Below are 19,635 nucleotides of genomic sequence, written 5' to 3' on the forward strand. Positions count from 1 at the left end.
ACTTTTGGCCATCAAGCTGTTCTCCAACCGGGTGGATTACATCTTGGCTTGGCAGGGAGTGAGGATTTCCTGGCTGGGGGAGCGAGGCATATGTTGGTGCCAACTATTGTCACTTCTATATAATCTCAGTTCCAGACTGTGCCATCCTGACCTCCTATCCTTCACCTTGGTGGGAATGATTTGGATCTCTGGTCTGGCAAGATATTTATTGATACCTTCAAAGATTATTTGAGGCTGGTTCTGGCCTGGTACCCTGCAACCCAGGTGGGTGGTTGGATATTATTCCCAGACCATGGTGCTTGGACATAAAGATATGGACTTGAGGATTGTCCAAGGTGAATAGACAGATTCGTGTTTGGTTGGCAGTGAGGGGTGACCATCAACTGAGGAACAACTGGGTGGATCACAGATGTGCAGGATTATTTGAGCAGGATGGGGTTCACCTACTACTACCTACTACTACTTAACATTTCTAAAGCGCTACTACACCTATCAGATATTGGTTGGGACTTGTTTCTCATTGATCTATAGGATGCCATCGAGCATTGTTTGCTTGTGAGTGTCCCAGGTAGGCCACAGCTTTGAGTTCTTTGTGGGGGTGGGGACAGCAGAAATTGATGTTGGTCCCCGGTGGCAGTCACCCAAGCTACAGGGACTTGTGCTCATAAGAGATGAGCTATGAGATTAACTATTGGGTCTGGTGACCATGGTAAATAGGCATGGAGGTCCATGCCTGCTCCATTGGTTCTTCCTGTCTAGGGCAGGGCTGAGTGCTTCTGTGTGACATCATGGAAGAATTTGGCTGCTCTGCTGACAAGATGAGTGGATTGGGGGAGAGGGGAACAGAGTTGTCAAGAAGATATTATATGTAGCTTGGGTTGACTTGTTTATTGCCATATTTGTATTAATAAATGAAGCTGCGACCTTTTGTTATTCCAAGTTGGTGTGCTGTTCTTTTGTTTAAGACAATAGAGTAATGCGATAGTGTGGGGATAGGCATGGAAGAGAGGGGGAGGGGACCTAGGGTGGAATGGGTTCCAGCTCTCAGTGTTATTGACAAATCTGAGAGCCTGTCTCAAGGTCGATATTAATGGGATTCTGGGCCCACTCACCTCAGGTCTCTAGATTAGGCATTGAAGGTTTGAGAGGGTGGCAGTGCAGGCAGCAGGATCAGAAGGATGGAGGGGGAGGGAGTAAGTAATAGGTTAGGCAACACATGGTCTAGGCTCACGCCCTCCCAATCCTCAGCTGCTGATGCTCTGTGTCCTAGTTGAGTTGTCAGAGACTTTGTAGCACTGGGTGGTCACCTGAGCTACAGGGACTCAAGTTATAAGGGATTAGAAGAATATGGCTGCTCTGCTGAGTGCTGACAAGGCAAGTGGCTGGAGGGGGGTGGGGGACAGAGTTTTCAATAAGTTACTATGTGTAGGTTTTGTTACTCCAAGTTGATGTGATGTTATTTTGTTTAAGACAATAAGGGAGTAGTGCTGTAGTGTGGGGATATGCATAGAAGGGAGGGGGGAGGTTGTTTGGACCTAGGGTAGAGTAGGTCCCAGCTCTGAGTGTTATATTACTATATTGTGTGGTAACATTCATGAAACATTCAGAATTAACACCTGAATCGGTTACTGCCTCTGTAGAACTGAACAACTGAGTGGTTTTATGGACAGAAATTAACATTCTGCCTTGGTGACCTGCACATGGTCAGCCATGCTTGTTGTACATGTCTGTCTGTTGGTTGTTGCCATGGCTACAAAAAGCTAGTGAAACCCAATGAGCTGTCTGCAGTACTGTTGAAAGGACCAGCCATTTTGCTTATGGAAAACAGTGTGACATATTATGCTGGGCTTTCTCTGGAATAAAGAAAAAAAAGTCTATTCAGAAGAAACAGAAGAAGCAGGCATACAAGTGGATAATTATTGGAGCCGGGAATGCCTTTAAGCTTCCATTCTGGCACGCTGGTGACTGCCGTTCTCCCAGGCGCTGAGCTGAGGAGGTGGAATGCAGAGCGATAGGGCTTGTGTATCTGCTATCAGGCGCTGGAGCAGGTTTTTTTTTTTTTTTGTCTGGCAAAGGCAAGGTTTGCCCGCAATGTTATCTCAACAGCTTACTAGCTGCTCACAGTGAAAGTTAGTGACCCAAAAGGAGGGTGTTGCCCTCGGCTGACATTGCTCCTTTGTCCTGCTCTTTTCTTTGAGCAAGCACTGCTGAAGAAGCAGGTGTACGGTTCAGATGAGCTCCGTACAGTAGTAGCCTACAAACCACTGTGGCCAGTCGGCTTGGTGGACTGGATCACAGAACTGGGGTCTCTGTGCATCTCACTTGAACAAAGGTAAGGCAGATAAATAGATATGTATGTCTATTTTTGCAAAGATTTGTCTCCTTCTTGGACTAGTGCCTGATGTAAGTAACGAAGCAAGCCATGCATGTTTTTATGAAACTAAAAGCCTTGTCTATTAAATGGTGGCAACTGTATTAGGTTGTTGGAAATCTTTTTTTTAAATGTATTGTTTAATAGTAGCTTCACTATTTATTTTTTTGTAATGGGTAATAAAAAGAAATACTATTTTGCGCTTATTTGGAACCATGATCACTGCATTCACACAGCAATAGGGATGTATTTTTCTTAAAAGAAAAATGTGCTTCGTTTAATTTGAGCATATCATAACAAATGTATATAACATAATTAGATTCACACTGCTAATGAATTTCACTGTTGCGATCTAGGGATCGCAGAACCACGGAGCCTTTGTGGTGCAGAGCTTGTGGTGAAGGTATATATATATATTAAAAAAAAAAAAAAGGCAGCTCACACCTCCTATGCCAAGCTGTCATACTTACCATACCAGCGCAGCGCACAGCACAACACACCCATTGTGTCTCTCTTCAGTTTGACTCCAGGAACAGAATGGAAGCCAGCCCTCCACATGGAGCACAAACACTGCTTTAGTATAAAGCAGTTAAATTTCAGTTATTGCACAATGCTGCAAGGAATTATACGGGTGGGGGGAGGGGGCAAATAAAAATGCACAGAAAGCAAATGCACTGAAATAGTTCTGCAGGTCAGTGCTTGTTAACTGCTGCATGCAAATGCTGTAGATTTGGCTTTACAAGTCAATTATTCCTATACGATTAATACATCTGCTGATTTATAGTCGTTATGCCAAGTTATGTGGATTTCAGTGGGTGAATAAAACCACAGTCGCTTGGCACAGACAGTAATCAGATAATGTTAAAAATGATGTCAAACGGATAGAATTTCAGCCCTGGACTTCTCGCTACACTCCAGTGCAGAGAGATCTGAGGCTCAGGGTCATTCTGCTAACGTGAGCGGCAGTACAGCTTCTGACTGATCGACTACCAGAAATTCTGAACCTTTTAACAGAAAATCTATGTCACGGATGTTAATAGTGTGGCCCTTGTTGAGTTGCATTGTCATATCGTGTTTGACGTTGAACTCCTCCCAGTTCAGGCATCTTGACAGACAAAGACAATAGACAGTGTTTCAACCTCACCTGAAATACTTATTCTAAGTCATCTGTTGTTTGTACTTGTTACTAAACTGGATGCTAATTACAGGCAGATATTGACTCTGGACTCCTGTACTCACTCTAAATCAACAGATATGAAAGAAAAATGAATAAATGGAGGTGTGGGATATTTTTAGCACAGCTAGTGTTCATAATTTAGTGAAAAAAAAAAAGACGTGTACAATCTATTGCTTGCTTTCTCCACAGTAATAGTGTTCAGTGTTTTTGTCTGGCTTGAGTGTTTCACTTGGGGTTTTTTTTTTTCTACTAATCTTTGCGGTACAGTTATGGAATTTGTCTCCCATCCGATCTCCAGCCCTCCTCCCTCCACATTTAGCCACTCCTGATTGCTGCCTGTTTAGAGGAATTTCTTCATTTCTCCTGTTTGTTTACCAAACCGAATGTTGTTCTCAGAGAAGGATTTAGAAGCAGATACATACTCACTTCTTTTGGCTAAAGGTGATTAGTCAAAGAAAACTGTTCAGCAATTCATTATCCTTAAAACTAGATTAACATTTTTGATCTGCATTACTACAGTGCGTTTATTGAACTATTAGAACCACTCAGGTTTTGTGCAAGAAATACCAACCCATAATAAGAAGTGTTAAGAAAGTGATTTTAGGACCTTTTGTCTAATTCAATTACATTTGGCATATAAGATCCAAAAATAACCTATGATATAAAAGTATAATTGTATTATAAGCCATACCTGGGTGCATAAAACACCCAAACTAAGGGGAACATACAGTAAGCTTGCATTAGAGCTGTGCACTGATGACTTAGCATATGACTTCCTAACAAAAGTATCATGCCAAATTGTTGCTCACTGATGCAGTAAACAAATTATATGCAAATAGGGCCTGCGTTTGTGTGCTAATCAGGGAGAGCACAATAGATGCATTCACATGAGGTTCTGCGCTAAGGCAGTTAGTGCTGTGTGCATGTCTGGGCAGAAAAGCATGCATCGGCGCATATCTGCATATATGCTGAAATGATATACTGCACATAAAATTTTGTAATGTCAATATGTGCAGAACAGCATTCCAGCACATGCACAGATGTGTGCCGATACAGGATTTTTCTGCTCAGATCTGTGCACAGCTTTGGCTGCCCTTGGCATGTATTCTCAGTAGCCTAGCTCTTACAGTAAGATAGTAACATAGTAGATGACTGCAGATAAAGACCTGTATGGTCCATCCAGTCTGCCCAACAAGATAAATTCATTGTATGTGATACTTTATATGTATACTAGTCCTTGATTTATCCTTGCCATTTTCAGGGCACAGACCATAGAAGTCCGCCCAGCACTGGCTTTGCTTCCAAATTTGTTCCGGGGCAGAGGGAGCTGCAGCGAACGAGCGAAGTTAGTGAAGTCGGAGCCCACAGGCGTGCGCCGTGGCACCCCCCCAGCAGCGTGCACCCGGGGGGTGTCATTTCGCCGGGGGAGAAGATGTCATTTGGCAGGCGGGGGGCACTGCACCCGGGGGGGGGGGGCGCATCCGCGATCCGCCCCGGGTGCCATCCAGGCTAGGAACGCCACTGGATTATACCTCTCTCTGTGCAGCCTAGCATCCTTCTGGCCACGACCATTGCCTTGTCACATTGTTTCTTCACTGTCAGATTCTCAGACACCATCACCCCAAGGTCCCTCTCCTGAGTCAAGCTTACCAATCTCTCACCTCCTATCTGGTGTCTCTCTTTTGCGTTTCTGCACCCTGAGCACCTCACTCTGCACTTCTTGGCATTAAATTTTAACTTCCAGACCCTTGACCATTTTTCTAACGCTTCTTCTAATCCTTTCTCATGCTTTCTACTCCCTCCAGGGTATCCACTGTATTGGCTATCTTTGTGTCATAAACAAAAAGGCAAACTTTTCCTTCTAACCCTTCACCAATATCTCTCACAAATATATTAAACAATATCAGCCTCAGCACCGACCCCTGAGACACTCCACTACTCATCTTCATTTCCTCTGGCAGATTCCATTTATCACCACCCTCTGTCGCCTGTCGGTCAACCAGTTTCCTCTCCAGTTCACCACTTTGGGTCCTAAGTTCAGCCCTCTCAGCTTATTCATGAGTCTTCTGTGGGGAACAATATCAAAGACTTTGCTGAAATCCAAGTAGATTACATTTAGTGCATGTCCTTCATCCAGTTCTTTAGTCACCCAGTCAAAGAAGTCAATGAGATTCGTTTGGCAGGATTTTCCTTTGGTAAAGCCATGTTGCCTCAGATCCTGTAATCCGTTGGTTTCTATAAAGTTAACTATCCTTTCTTTCAGCAGTAACCCATTAATTTTCCTACCACCGACGTGAGACTTACCTGCCTGTAGTTTTCCACTTCTTCCCTGTCTCCACTTTTGTGAAGAGGGACTACATTCGCTCATCTCCAATCCTGCAGAACCTCTCCCATTTCTAAAGATCTATTAAAAAAAATCTTGAAGAGGTCCCACCAGTACTTCTCTGAGCTCCCTCAGTTTCCTGGGATGTATCCCATCGGACCTCATAGCTTTGTCTATCTTCAGATTCTCAAACCGTTTGTAAATGTTTTACTCCACGAACAGCGCAATATCCACTCCATTCGCAGATATTCCTTCTCCAGGATTTTCTTCTGTGAACACCAAAGAGAAGTATTTGTTTAGCATGTTCGCTTTATCCTCTTCACTCTCCACATAACCATTCTCAGTATCTTTTAGTCTTGCAGTTCCATTCCTATCATTTCTCCTTTCCCCAATATTTCTGAAAATGGTCTTGTCACCTCTCTTAACATCTTTAGCCATTTTTCTTCCACACATGCTTTCACTAGCTGTATTTCCCTCTTCGTTGCTTACAGCTCCCCATTGTCTTTCTTTTTACCCATTCTCTTCATGGAGGCCACACAAAAAAAGTTGCAGGTCTTGTATCCTCACAGCAAAAACTAAATAGATATTAAATCCTCATAGATGCTACTGCAGGAGAATGAGCTAACCTTTTATGCCTCCTTAGATTTGGTTTTAAAACTCTGGTGTTTTGCTCAGCCTTTAAGTCTTCTGTGTACTTTTCTGCATTTGCACAAAATAGCTAGTATCCTCATTACCATTAATATGCTGTGTGTTGGTGTGTAACGCAAGGCTTTACATCTGTGCATCCACAAAATTGTGCTAGCCCTGCACAATGCCTTGCACACTGTACTGCATCAGCCCCTAAATCATTCCATTAGCCTGGCAGATTCTGACTTTAGCCCTGAATCAGGCCGCCAGTGGCTTTGCTTTTTTTTTTTTTTCTCTGGTCCAATAATCTTAAGAGCTTGGAATATGCATTGATAAAATTGTAAAGTGCATTTGTTTGTTATTTCATCCAGATGTTTTGGCTTTCCTATCATTGATAAACTGCTTCTTCTATCTCCTCAGAGAGATGTAGTTGCTGTGAGGGAATGCCTTTGATAGTTTGGCACATTCTTGCAGGCTCTTGCTTCTGAAGATGGTCATGCTGTATAGAAATCTTCCAGCTCATTCCAAATTTTGACAGAATAATTCTTCACTCATTTAAACCAGTGACTTCTGCTCCGTTAGACCCCCTTCGTAGTTATCCTGTGGGAGTGGGGAATTATCCATGTTTAACTCCCTCCCATCTCATAAGAACATAAGCAAAGCCGTACTGAGCCAGACCGAGATCCATCAAGCCCAGCATCCTGTCTCTGACAGTGCCTAGTCTGGGTTACAAGTATTTGTTGGGATCAAAATAGTAGCCCCCCCCCCCCCATATTCAGCGGTATTTAACTGGCCAGCAATGACTCCTGGCTGGCTGGTTAAATAGCACTTAACCGGCTATCTGTGAATATTCAGCGGGAGATAGCCAGTTATCTGCAGCTGAATATTCGTGGTCAGCACGTAGCGGCTATCTGTTTTTTTTGCACAATATAACTGGCCATCCACGAATATTAAATGTATCGCCAGCTAACTATTCTGCTTATTTTTGAAGGAGAAGGGTGCCCATCTTCCGACACAAATCGGGAGATGGGCATCCTTCTAAGGTCGCCCAAATCGGCATAATCGAAAGCCGATTTTGGGTGTCCTCAACTGTTTTCGTGAATGACCAAAATTCAAGGGGGGGTGTTGGCAGTGTACCGAAGGCGGGATGGGGGTGTGGTTAACAGATGGGCGTTTTCGGCCGATAATGGAAAAAAGAAGGGTGTCCCTCACGAGCATTTGGCTGACTTTCTTGGTCCATTTTTTTTCATGACCAAGCATCAAAAGGTGCCCGAACTGACCAGATGACCACCGGAGGGAATCAGGGATGACCTCCCCTGACTTCCCCAGTGGTCACTAACCACCTCCCACCCTGAAAAAAACAACTTCAAAAACTTTTGTCTTTTTTTTAGAGTATGTCCTTTGCTATGCCTCTTTCCTTTCGATGGCAGTTGAGGATGTCCAAAATGTGGATGTTTTTGTGAGAAGGGCATCCATGCCTTTACTATGCCTCTGACAACCTTTTTATTTGTTTATTTGGATCACAACTAGCAGGAGTGGAATTTGAACTGGCTACCTCTGGATTGCAAGACCAGTGTTCTAACCACTAGGCCAGTCCACCACTCCTCCTCTTTACTCCACACCCTGGTCATTGGGGGGAGGGGGAGGTATGTGTGTGTCCGCGGAGGCATAACAAAGGCATGGACGTCCTTCTTTCATACATTTTGGATGTCTTCAACTGCCCCCCACAGGGATGGCCAAATTTAAGGGAGTGGAGTAGAGTGGCCAAGTGGCTTAGTGGCTAGAGCACTGGTCTTGCAATCTAGAGATGGCTGGTTCAAATCCCATTGCTACTACTTGTGATCCAAAATCCAAATAAATAAAGATGGTGTTGGAGGCATGGATGTTGTTCTCACAGAAACATCCACATTTTGGATGTCCGGAAATCGTGTGCAAATGAGCTAACAGCGAGCAGCTCATTTGCATGCAATTTCCTTCATGCATGCCCGTTACTTTCTGGATCGGTATGGGAAGGGCTTTTTCCATTCAGTTAGTGGGACCAGTGCACTACGAATGCTGGCTACTCCCGTGACCAAATGGCTTGGATTTGGTCATTTCTGAGATGGGCATCCTCGCTTTCCATTATTGCCGAAAACTGGGGACGACCATCTCTAAGGTCGACCTAAATTTCATGATTTGGGTGTCCCCGATAATACGGGTTGCCCCGCCCCTTTACGGGGCCGTCCTTAGAGATGGGCACCCTTAGAGATGGGCCCCCCCCGTTTGATTATCCCCCTCTATGTTGCCCAAATCTGGCCACCCAAATAGCAGGTTTGTCTTTGGCTGCTATAAACTTAAACTGCCAGCACTGAATATTGGCTTGGCTGGTTATGTTTAAATCAGCCAAAAATAAACCGGATGTTCAATGCCGGTCACTGGAAACGACCTGGCATCAAATATCCAGGTTTACCACCAGCAACAGTAGTTAGCCAAGCTGCCTCCTGTGGTCTGACTATCAGCCCCTAGATCTATTTTTTACAGCCCTCAAATATACTTGACTAATAATTTGCTAAGGACCTTTCCTCCAGGAACTTGTCCAAACTTCTAATCCTGCTATGTTAGCTGCCTTGACCACAACCTCCAACAGCAAATTCCACAGTTCAATTATGTGCCTAGCCATCCTGGACACAGTCCTTTGACAGAGAAGCACAGACCATAATCCCCTCTTGCATGCAAATTTATCTTATGCATATTCATTGTGGATATCCCAAAAAACTCAACTAAATGCATGATCCCCAAGAAAGGTTGCCATATTTCAAAAAAGATATAGCAGAAATAGAGAAGGTTCAAAGAAGGGCAACCAAAATGATTAAGGGGATGGAATTCCTCCAATATAAGGAAAGGCTTAAGAGATAGAGCTCTTCAGCTTGGAAAAGAGATGGCTGAGGGAGGTTATTATCGAGGACTACAAAATTCTGAGTGGACTAGAATGGGTAAACATAAATTGATTGTTTATTCTTTCAAAAAGTACAAAGACTGGGGGACATTTCATGAAGTTACATGGTAATGCCTTTAAAACAAATAGGAGGAAACATTTTTTTCACTCAATGAATAGTTAAGCTCTGGAACTCATTGCCAGAGAATGTGGTAACAGCAGCTAGCATATCTGGGTTTTAAAAAGGTTTAGACAAGTTCCTGGCGGAAACTTCCATTATCTGCTATTAAGATAGATATGGGGGAAGCCACTACTTATCCCTGGCATTGGGAGCATGGAATCTTGCTACAGTTTGGGATTCTATATCTCAAGCAAAAAAGTAGTATAAATGTGGCAACAAAAATAGTAAATTACTAATGATTAGTTTTTAAACAAAGTTTATTTTATGTTTAATTCATAAAGAGACAAAGAGGCATCAGATAGTCATAAAAGTGAGCTATCTGATCTCTTATAGTGTACAGCTATTTCAAATCCAAGCTCCTTAAAGATTCATCACTTGCCTCATATGTACAATTTCATATGGATTCTATATATCTCGCTGAGATTTCCTTGTGGAAATCGAAACGTATTCCATAACAATGCGCATAACCAGGGCCGGTGTTAGCAACTGCAGGGCCCTGGGCAGACCAGTTCGGGCCCCCCCCCCCCCCCCCCCCGTCCCACGAGCCCCGTCCCTTGCTGACAAGATATGTTTTAAACATTTTCTTTTATTGCAAATTAAGACAAATCAAGCAAAACTTGTATACAAAAACTAATTCAAACATGAAAAATGCTATACTAGGAAACCTTTGGGTTTAAAAAGCAAAACCATGTGCAAGTAAGGACTAGATAAATGAATTAAAACAAATCCCCTTAATGAGTAATACTTGGTAGCAATAATGAAACAGTGATTGAATATTCAGATAGCAAGCAGCCTGAGCCAACAGATTTATTTTCCACTGAACATAATTAACTTTGTATGAACTTGGCTGCTAATAGTGTGCTGAACTGGACAATGTTGGCACATTTAGCCACACCTGTTTACCAGCCATGGAGCATATAAACAGTAATCATTGAAAATACTACACCAGTACAGGAGAAGAAAAATAACTTGTTTTTTTTTTTTAATTATAAATAATTTCTGTAATCTGTTACAGCTCCAGTATACCCAAAATGACACAAACCAAATTAGCATACAGATTCTGCATGCAGCACAATACCAGAAAAACAGAACATTGCTATACATTGCAAAATAAGACAGCAGATGTAAATTCTCAAATTGGACATATTCCAAACACTAAAATGAAAATAAAATGATTTTTTCTACCTTTGTTGTCCTGTGACTTTGTTTTTCTGATCATGTTGGTCCCAGTCTCTGGTTCTGCTACTCTCTATCTGCTCCCTTAACTCCACTTCCAGGGCTTCCTTTCCATTTATTTCTTTACTTTCCTCCTTTCTTCTTCATTTCTTGCCCTACATCCATAGGAAAAGCTGGGTCCTCCGCTGACTTGATTGGAGGAGGTATAGAGTGGATCCAGCTTTTGCCTATTTTCTCCAGCCATGTGCAGTTTTTCTCCTCTTTACCCTTTCCCTCACCTCCATCAGTATGCATCTCCTTCCTCTCTCTCTTCCCTCTCCTCCATCCATGTCCAGCATTTCTCCTCTCTCTTCTCCCTTCCATCCATGTTCATCTCACTTCATCTCACGTCCTCTCTCTTTCCTACCCTCATCCATATCCAGCATTTCAACTCTCCTGTCTCCTCCATCCGTGTCCAGAACCTCTCCTCTCCCCTCCATCCATGTGCATCTCCTTCCTGTCTTCCCTCACTTCCATCCATATCCAGCATTTCTCCTGCCCTCCCTCCCCTCCATCCATCCATAGCAACTCTCCTCTCTCCCCTGCCCTCCCTACCCATCCATGTCCAGCAATTCTCCTCTGCCCTGCCCTCCCATCTATGTCCAGTGATTCTCCTTTGCCCCCTGTCTTCCCCTCTCATCCACATCCAGTGATTTTCCTCTGTCCACTGCCCTCCCCTCCCATCCATGTCCAGCATTTTTCCCCTCTACCCTCCCCTCCATCCATGTGCATCTCCTTCCTGTCTTCCCTCACCTCCATCCATGTCCAGCATTTCTCCTGCCCTCCCTTCCATCCATCCATGTCCAGCAACTCTCCTCTCTCCCCTGCCCTCCCCACCCATCCATGCCCAGAGATTCTCCTTTGCCCCCTGTCCTCCCCTCTCATCCATATCCAGTGATTCTCCTCTGTCCCCTGCCCTCCCATCCCATCACCAGGTTTTACTTGGCCTAACTGCCTATGACTAAATTTAGTCACGTGGACCGGCACTCAGTGTATTCTATAAACCATGCATAAATCTAGGCTTATTCTATAAAGTATGCCTAAATTAAGGTATACTTTATAGAATGTGCTTAGGCGAATTTCATTTCAGTGCCAAATGTTTGGGCGTGATATATAGAATCTAGTCCTTTATGCCTATATTTCTTTTATTTAGTCTAAAATAAAAATACTAACATACCAAAAAAGCAAAAATGCTATTACAAAATAGTGTTTTTAAAACTACCAAGCAGCAGTCGCTGGGAATAATTAAATATATTGGCAGAGTAACGCTATCACGGCTCAGCCAATATATTTATTTATTCCCAGCGACTGCTCACAATCCCCCAAAGCAGGTCATGAGGACTGAAACGCCATTTGCCCTATATAGATGTCGGGACGTTTTGAATGAGCTGTACAGCACTGTTTTTATACATTCTAATCTAATCTAATCTAATCATGTTCTATTTGGAATGATTGCCCCTGCTTGGTAGTTTTAAAAACACTGTTTTGTAATAGCATTTTTGCTTTTTTTGGTACGTTGGTATTTTTATTTTAGACAAAAGTGGACATATGAGGCAAGTAATTGATGAATGTTTAAGGAGCTTGGATTTGAAATAGCTGTGCACTATAGAAGATCCGATAGCTCAGTTTTACAACCATCTGATGCCTCTTTGTCTCTTTATGAGTTAAACATAAAATCAACTTTAAGAATTAATCATTCATAATTTACAATTTTTGTTGCCATGTTTATACTACTTCTCTTTTGCTTGTGATATCGTTCCTTCTGGAGTGGTTTTCCTCTTTCTCCCTTTTATATTTTGTCTGTGTGGGATTCTATCAGGTATTAGTGATTTGGATTGGTCACTGTTGAAAGCAGGATACTGGGCTAGATGGACCATCAATCTGAGTCAATATGGCAGTGCTTATGTACTTTTGTTCTTAGGTTTAGGAAGCCCTGCTCTAAAATCTGACTTAAATACACCTTTGAGCCAGCTGGTAGCTACTGCCGTTGCATGATAACTGGGGTTCTCTGCCTCACTAAGCTAACCGCCTTTACCACATTCTCTGGCAATGAATTCCAGAATTTAATTACACGTTGAGTGACGAAAAAGTTTCTTCGATTCGTTCTAAATTTACTACATTGTAGCTTCATCGCATGTTCCCTAGTCCTAATATTTTTGGAAAGCGTAAACAGACACTTAACATCTACCCGTTCATCTCCACCCATTATTTTATAGACCTCTATCATATCTTCCCCCAGCTGTTTTTTTTCCAAGCTAAAGAGCCCTAGCTGCTTTAGCCTTTCCTCATAGGGAAGTCGTCCCATCCCCTTTATCATTTTTGTCGCCCTTCTCTGTACCTTTTCTAATTCCACTATTTCTTTTTTGAGATGCGGCGACCAGAATTGAACACAATATTCGAGGTGCAGTCGCACCATGGAGCGATACAAAGACATTATAACATCCTCATTTTTGTTTTCCATTTCTTTCCTAATAATACTTAACATTCTATTTGCTTTCTTAGCTGCAGCAGCACACTGAGCAGAAGGTTTCAATATATCATCAACGACGACACTTAGATCCCTTTCTTGGCCTGTGACTCCTAATGTGGAACCTTGCATGACGTAGCTATAATTCGGGTTTCTCTTTCCCATATGCATCACTTTGCACTTGCTTACATTAAATGTCATCTGCCAATTAGACGCCCAGTCTCGTAAGGTCCTCTTGTAATTTTTCACAATCCTCCCGCGATTTAACGACTTTGAATACTACTACTACTACTTAACATTTCTAAAGCGCTAAGGGTTACGCAGCGCTGTACAATTTCACAAAACTTTCTATCATCAGCAAATTTAATTACCTCACTAGTTATTCCCATCTCTAGGTCATTTATAAATATGTTAAAAAGCAGCAGTCCCAGCACAGACCCCTGGGGAACCCCACTAACTACCCTTCTCCATTGAGAATACTGACCATTTAACCCTACTCTCTGTTTTCTTTTAACCAGTTTTTTTATCCACATTGTACCATCCAGCGGTGGATCCTAGCCTAATAGAGCACACAGCAGTATGTTGCAGACCAAATTAAGCTTCAACAGTGGGCAAATGTAAAGTGATTTGTCACAGGCTAACAGTGGCATGGATGAGGTCAAAACCCGGGACAGTCCCCCTCTTGTACGGAGGCGGTGCCAGTGCCAGAATAACAGAAAAACGGTAGTGCCCACTCAGACTTGGATGGATTGGGGAGGTGGAAAGCATCAAGAAAGAGAGTCAACAGTTAAGAGTCAACGATTACAGGGGCGGCCTGACCATTAGGCCATCTGATGCAGGGGCCTCAGGTGGCATCTTGGGGAGCAGCATTTCCACCACTGTGTTTTACCTAGTCGTGGTTATGTTCTAAGCCTAGCAGTAGCAGCGATTCCCATATGCTGCCCTGCTGCCACCAGCACCCGCCTCTTCTCTTTACTGTGTCTGCCTCTCTGATATAACTTCCTGTTTCGTCAGAGGCTCAGGCAGCCGCAGTAGAGGAAAGAGGTGGGTCCCGGCGGCAGGGCAGTGTATGAGAATCGCTGCCACTGCTAGGTTTGGAACATGATGAGGTAAATGCCAACGGGGAGGGGGGGGGGTGACATCTCGGCCCAAGGGGGGGCAGCATGTTAGCGCTGCCTCAGGTGGCATCTTGCCTTGGACCAGCCCTGAAGGATTAAGTAAGGGGATGTGCTTTTACAGCAACTCCTCATCAAGGAAGTGATGGTAGCGCTTTGGCATTTCTATGGTATATGCCACAAGCGGAGCAGTAAATGTGCTCCGCGGACTAAGACAGAAGTAGTTGGTGCTGTGTGACTCAAGAGGCTAGGCACCCTGCCCCAAAATGCTCTAGTTAGAGTCATGTATTTATTGGTTTGATATTGTAAACTGCATGCTTGAATGTAAATGTACGGTACTGTATATGTATTTAAATATGTAAATTTCAGAATGATGCGACCATGATAAATTCCACACTTCTTCTTCGGATAAGGTGGCATATGTTGATTATTGGAGTGTGTGGTGTGGGATGAAAAGAGAGGGCGAAGGTGCTGCCTGCCCTGTTTGAGTCTCAAAGTACTAGAGTAGTTCTGAGGGACTGATGAAACCTGGGGCTAAATAAGGAGAAAAAACACATACTATGTAGTTCCAAACCTGTCCCGAGGATCCCACAACCAAGCTGGTTTTCAGAATATCCACCATGAATATTCATGGAATATAGCTATGTGCATTGGAGAATTAGTGTATGCAAATTTATTTTATACATATTCACCATGGATGTCCTGAAAATTTAATTGGCTGTGGGATCCCCAGGACATGCTTGGAAAGACTTGCTACACAGCCTAACAAGATGATTGTATGTGAAGCAGGAGTATGTCATGCAGAACTAGAAACATGTCTCTGTGTGGTCAGGAAGTGACAGCTTTGATAGTCTAAACCTCCAGCTATACTGTTTACAGTTTAATGTATTCAGACAGCCAAGCTATTTCCACAACACAAGGTCCTTTTCCTTAAGGGTCAGTTTACAGTTATAGTGCACTCACTGTAACATCCGTGCTAATAAACATTGGAGTCACAATATAGGGTTACACACCTGTCTTTGTAGAATTTTAAGTGGAACTCGATTAATGAAGAATCTACTTATTTGCAGACCTTTCCAGTTTTTGCAGCTTCTAACAAGTAAATTAAATCTGCCAGTTAAATCGGTCAATATTACTTCAAAGGTATTAAGAGTCGTATTAGATTCATCATTAACTTTTGAATCACAAATAATGTGGTTAAGAAATGCTTCTTTAAGATGAAACAATTAAGATCTACCTGTTCTTTTTTTTCATGAAAAACATTTTGCATTGTTAATCCAAGCTACTATCTTAGCTCAACTTGTCTATTGTAACTCCCTATTCGGTGGAATTATGGATCTTGTATTGAAAAAAATTACAACATACAAAATATGGCTGCAAGATTAATGCACTTCATTGGCTTCCCCTCTAGGCAGAAATAGATTTTAAACTGGCCTGTTTCAGTTTTAAAATCTTAAATGATATGGTTCCTGAGGATTTTCTTCTATTAGAAACCATTCCTTGCTGTAGTAAGACTGACAGGCTAAAGGACCGTTGTGCTCTTTTCTTTCCATCTTTTAAATCTGTTTGCTTCAAAAATAATGTTGGAAAAGTCATTTTCCCATACAGCAGTCCAGGTATGGAATGATCTTCCAACTCAAAAAACATTTCTTTATATCCAGGATTTCATAAGCATTTGAAAACTTCACTATTTCAAATGTTTTAATTAAGTCTCAATCTAAGATGTATATTGAAAAGGTTTTCTTTGATCATTTTTGTAAACCAATTTGGGTTCAACTTTGTTCAACTAGAGAATATGAATTGAAGTTGCAGGGGGGGGCGACTCAGTAATAATGTCAGGCAGTAATTTTTTAATGGAGAGGATGGAAGGCCCTCCCACAGGAGGTGGTAGAGATGAAAATGGTAACGGAATTCAAAAACACAAAGGAATCCTGTTTAGAAGGCGTGGAACCAAATAAGCTTAGTGGTGATTAGATGGCAACAACAGTAATTGGGAAGAGAAGCCAGTGCTGGGCAGACCTCTACGTTCTGTGCCCTGATCGTGGCTGGACAGATTCAGCTTCCATAACTGGAGAACAAGGCCAGTGCCAGGCAAACTTCTACAAATCAGGATCAAGTATACAGTACCTCACAATCATACCTGAACTAGCACTACCCAGACTGTAATGGCCTTAAATACAAGTCAATTTACGCCTCCAACTTTACATACATAGGCACTCAACTGTGGAATGCTCTACCTAAATTGGGGCAAAGAGGGTAATTTTGGCAGGATTTCTTGCATGTTGTCCTAGCTGGGATTGGAGCCAGTATAGGCAGGAGCAATTTGCTGATGTCACAGTCTGGATCAGCAAACTTCGCCACACTGACCTGAGGTTGTTTCCCTGATGCTTAAGCATGCTAACCAGTCCTCTTCTACTGAAATACATAAGTACATAAATATTGCCATACTGGGACAGACCGAAGGCCATCAAGCCCAGCATCCTGTTTTCAACAGTGGCCAATCCAGGTCACAAATACCTGGCAAAATCCCAGAACAGTACAATACATTTTATGCTACTTATTCTAGAAATAAGCAGTGGATTTTCCCCAAGTCCATTTTAATAACGGGCTATGGACTTTTCCTTTAGGAAGCCATCCAAACCTTTTTTAGAACCCACAAAGCTAACTTTTACTTTTACTACATTCTCTGACAACAAATTCCAGAGTTTAATTACACGTTGAAGGACAGTTCGTGCAAGGGTATAAGAATCAACTCGGTTCTCTCTTAGGTGAGAACCAGTAGCCCTTGCAGAAAGAATTACAACCTGAGGCAAGGAAGATAGCTGAAGATGTTATTGGAGCTGAAGCTGCTGTTTCTCCTGTTGAGACTTCTATTCCTATGTCAAGCAGTAAAGATCAGTTACTTGGAGTCTCTACTGTGACTAAATTTTCCCCTAAAAGACCTGTACAAATTACGTTGGTCTCAATCTGTCATGTGGTCACTGAACTGGCTCAGGCTATATGCCTACAAATCAAGGCCCTTCAGTGAACAAGATAAGAAGATTAAAAATATTGAGGTAGAATTGGTGACTATGAAAGACTCTTTGGCAGAGATTAAAATTTCTGTCTTAGCAGTACAAGTTAAAGATGAAGCTTTAATTTAAAAAAAATGTTCTAAATTTGAAAGTGGAAGCTTTGGAGAATCAAAAAAGAGCTGTTAGATTAAGACTATTGAATTTTCCTAAACTTCCTATGAGATCACTGAAAGAGGTTTTTTTCAGTGTATGATGGATATCTTGAAAACATCTCTTCAATTATTACCTCCTTTAGTTCAAGCATATTATTTACCACTTGAGAAGATAAAATCTAGTGAGACCATATCTACAAATCAGAATCCTTGGAGTTATCAGATATCTTAGAGACTTCTGATTCTGGTTTAGTGAAACCCAGTGACTCTTTTGGCTATATTTGCATTAAAGTCTGATAGGAATTGGTTACTGTTCCTTTATTTTAAAGATAGAGAGCAAATATTAGGATTTTTCCTGATGTGACAAAAGAAACACAGACGTGCAGGAGAGAATTTCTGTTGTTAACATCAGGGATGCTACAGTTAGGTGCCCCCCCCTTCTTTAAAAAAATTCCCCTGCAAGTGTATTGTTAAATGTAAATCAACAAAATACATCTTCTATCAACCAAAGCAATTAAAATCTTTTTTGGCTGTGCATCAGTCAGTTGTTCCTACAATGTCAGCTGATTTGTGGACAAATATAGAGTAGTGTATCATCATTGCCTCTAAAGTATAATTCAAGATAGGGAAGTCACTTAACTGTTTATTTTTTCCTTGTTTGATTTAAAAAATCATTTTTGTGAATGATACTATTGGATCTCCGCCCCCCCCCCCCCCCATTTTGGGGGACTTTTGTAAGTGATTATAATATTTTCTTTTGTTTATGTTCTTTATTGTAATTTCTAGCCTTCTTACTTTTCTGTACAAGTATTGGCTTGGTTATGTTTATACTTATGTTGCAATTTCTAAAATAAAAATAAAATAATTTTTCTACCCGTGTTGTCTAGCCATTTAAATGTTCTAATTGTGTTGGTCCCAGGCTCTGGTTTCAGCTTTCCTGGTTGGTTTTTTTTTTTTCTTAACTCTCTTTCCAGGGTCTCCTGTCCATTTCTCATTTTTCTCTCTCCTCCTGTCTTCTTCATTTATTCAACTACTTCCCTTTCTGACATTGGTCTTTTCCTTTTAGCTTTCTTCCATTTATTTTCTGCCTCTCTATCCACTCAGATTTCATTCATTCTTACTATCCATTTTTCAATCATTCTCTTTTAACTGCACCTACCTACAGATTTTCATCTTTTTCCCTCATCCAACTCTTCTATTCCCCTTCCTCCTGTACCCTAGTCTTTCACAAACTCTCCTTCTTCCATCCAGCATCTCCTCTCTCTCTCTCTCTCTCTCTCTCTCTCTCTCTCTCTCTCTCTGTCATTGTTCCTCTAGCATCTCCCCCTCTTTATCTCTGCCACATTCCATCCAGCATTTCTTCTACCCTTCCATATAGCACCTCCCCCCTCTCTTTCTTGGTCTGCCTTGTTCCATCCAGTATCTCTTGTCTTTTCTCTCTTCCTCTCTTTCTTTCTTTCTCTCTCTCTCTGTATCATATCACCCCTGTTTCTCCTTTCCTCCAGAGTATACATGTTCAGGTCAAGCCTCTCCTCGTACGCCTTGCTATGCAAACCCCTTACTACTTTTGTTTCTTTTCTTTGAACTTCTTCAAGCCTTTTTACATTCTTAGCAAGATATGGCCTCCAAAACTGAACACAATACTCCAAGTGGGGCATCACCAACAACTAGTACAGAGATATCAACACCTCTTTTCTTCTGCTACTTATACCCCTCTCTATGCAGCCTAGCATCCTTCTGGCCATGGCCACCACCTTCTTATATTGTTTCTTCACTTTGAGATCCTCAGACACCATCACCCCAAGGTCACCAAGTCAAAGAAGTCAATCAGATTTGTTTGACAGGATTTTCCTTTGGTAAAGCCTCTCTCTCTCTCTCTCTCTCTCTCTGCCCCATTCTGTCCAGTATCTCCTCTCCCCTCCATCCATCACCACTCCTCTGTCTCCCTAACTCCTCCATGTGTCCAGCAACAGCCCTCTGTCTCTCTACTTCCCCCCATGTCCAGCACCAACTCTCTGTCTTCCTATCCACCTGTGTCCATTATCTCCCCTCTTTTTCTACTCTCTACCTGTGCCCAAC

The 19,635-nt window shown here is 42.2% G+C and overlaps 1 protein-coding gene across 2 annotated transcripts in view; it reads left to right on the forward strand.

Moving 5' to 3' along the window:
* The first annotated feature begins 1,836 nt into the window (after window positions 1–1,836).
* The window catches only part of SORBS2 (sorbin and SH3 domain containing 2), a 610,065-nt gene continuing 592,266 nt past the window's right edge, over window positions 1,837–19,635 (forward strand). For both annotated transcript variants that reach the window (XM_030191487.1, XM_030191488.1), the window contains exon 1: window positions 1,837–2,332. The gene's annotated coding sequence lies outside the window, so the exon portion shown is untranslated. The remainder of the gene's footprint in view (window positions 2,333–19,635) is intronic.

Source organism: Microcaecilia unicolor, chromosome 2 (assembly GCF_901765095.1).
Source record: "Microcaecilia unicolor chromosome 2, aMicUni1.1, whole genome shotgun sequence".
Taxonomy (NCBI): domain Eukaryota; kingdom Metazoa; phylum Chordata; class Amphibia; order Gymnophiona; family Siphonopidae; genus Microcaecilia; species Microcaecilia unicolor.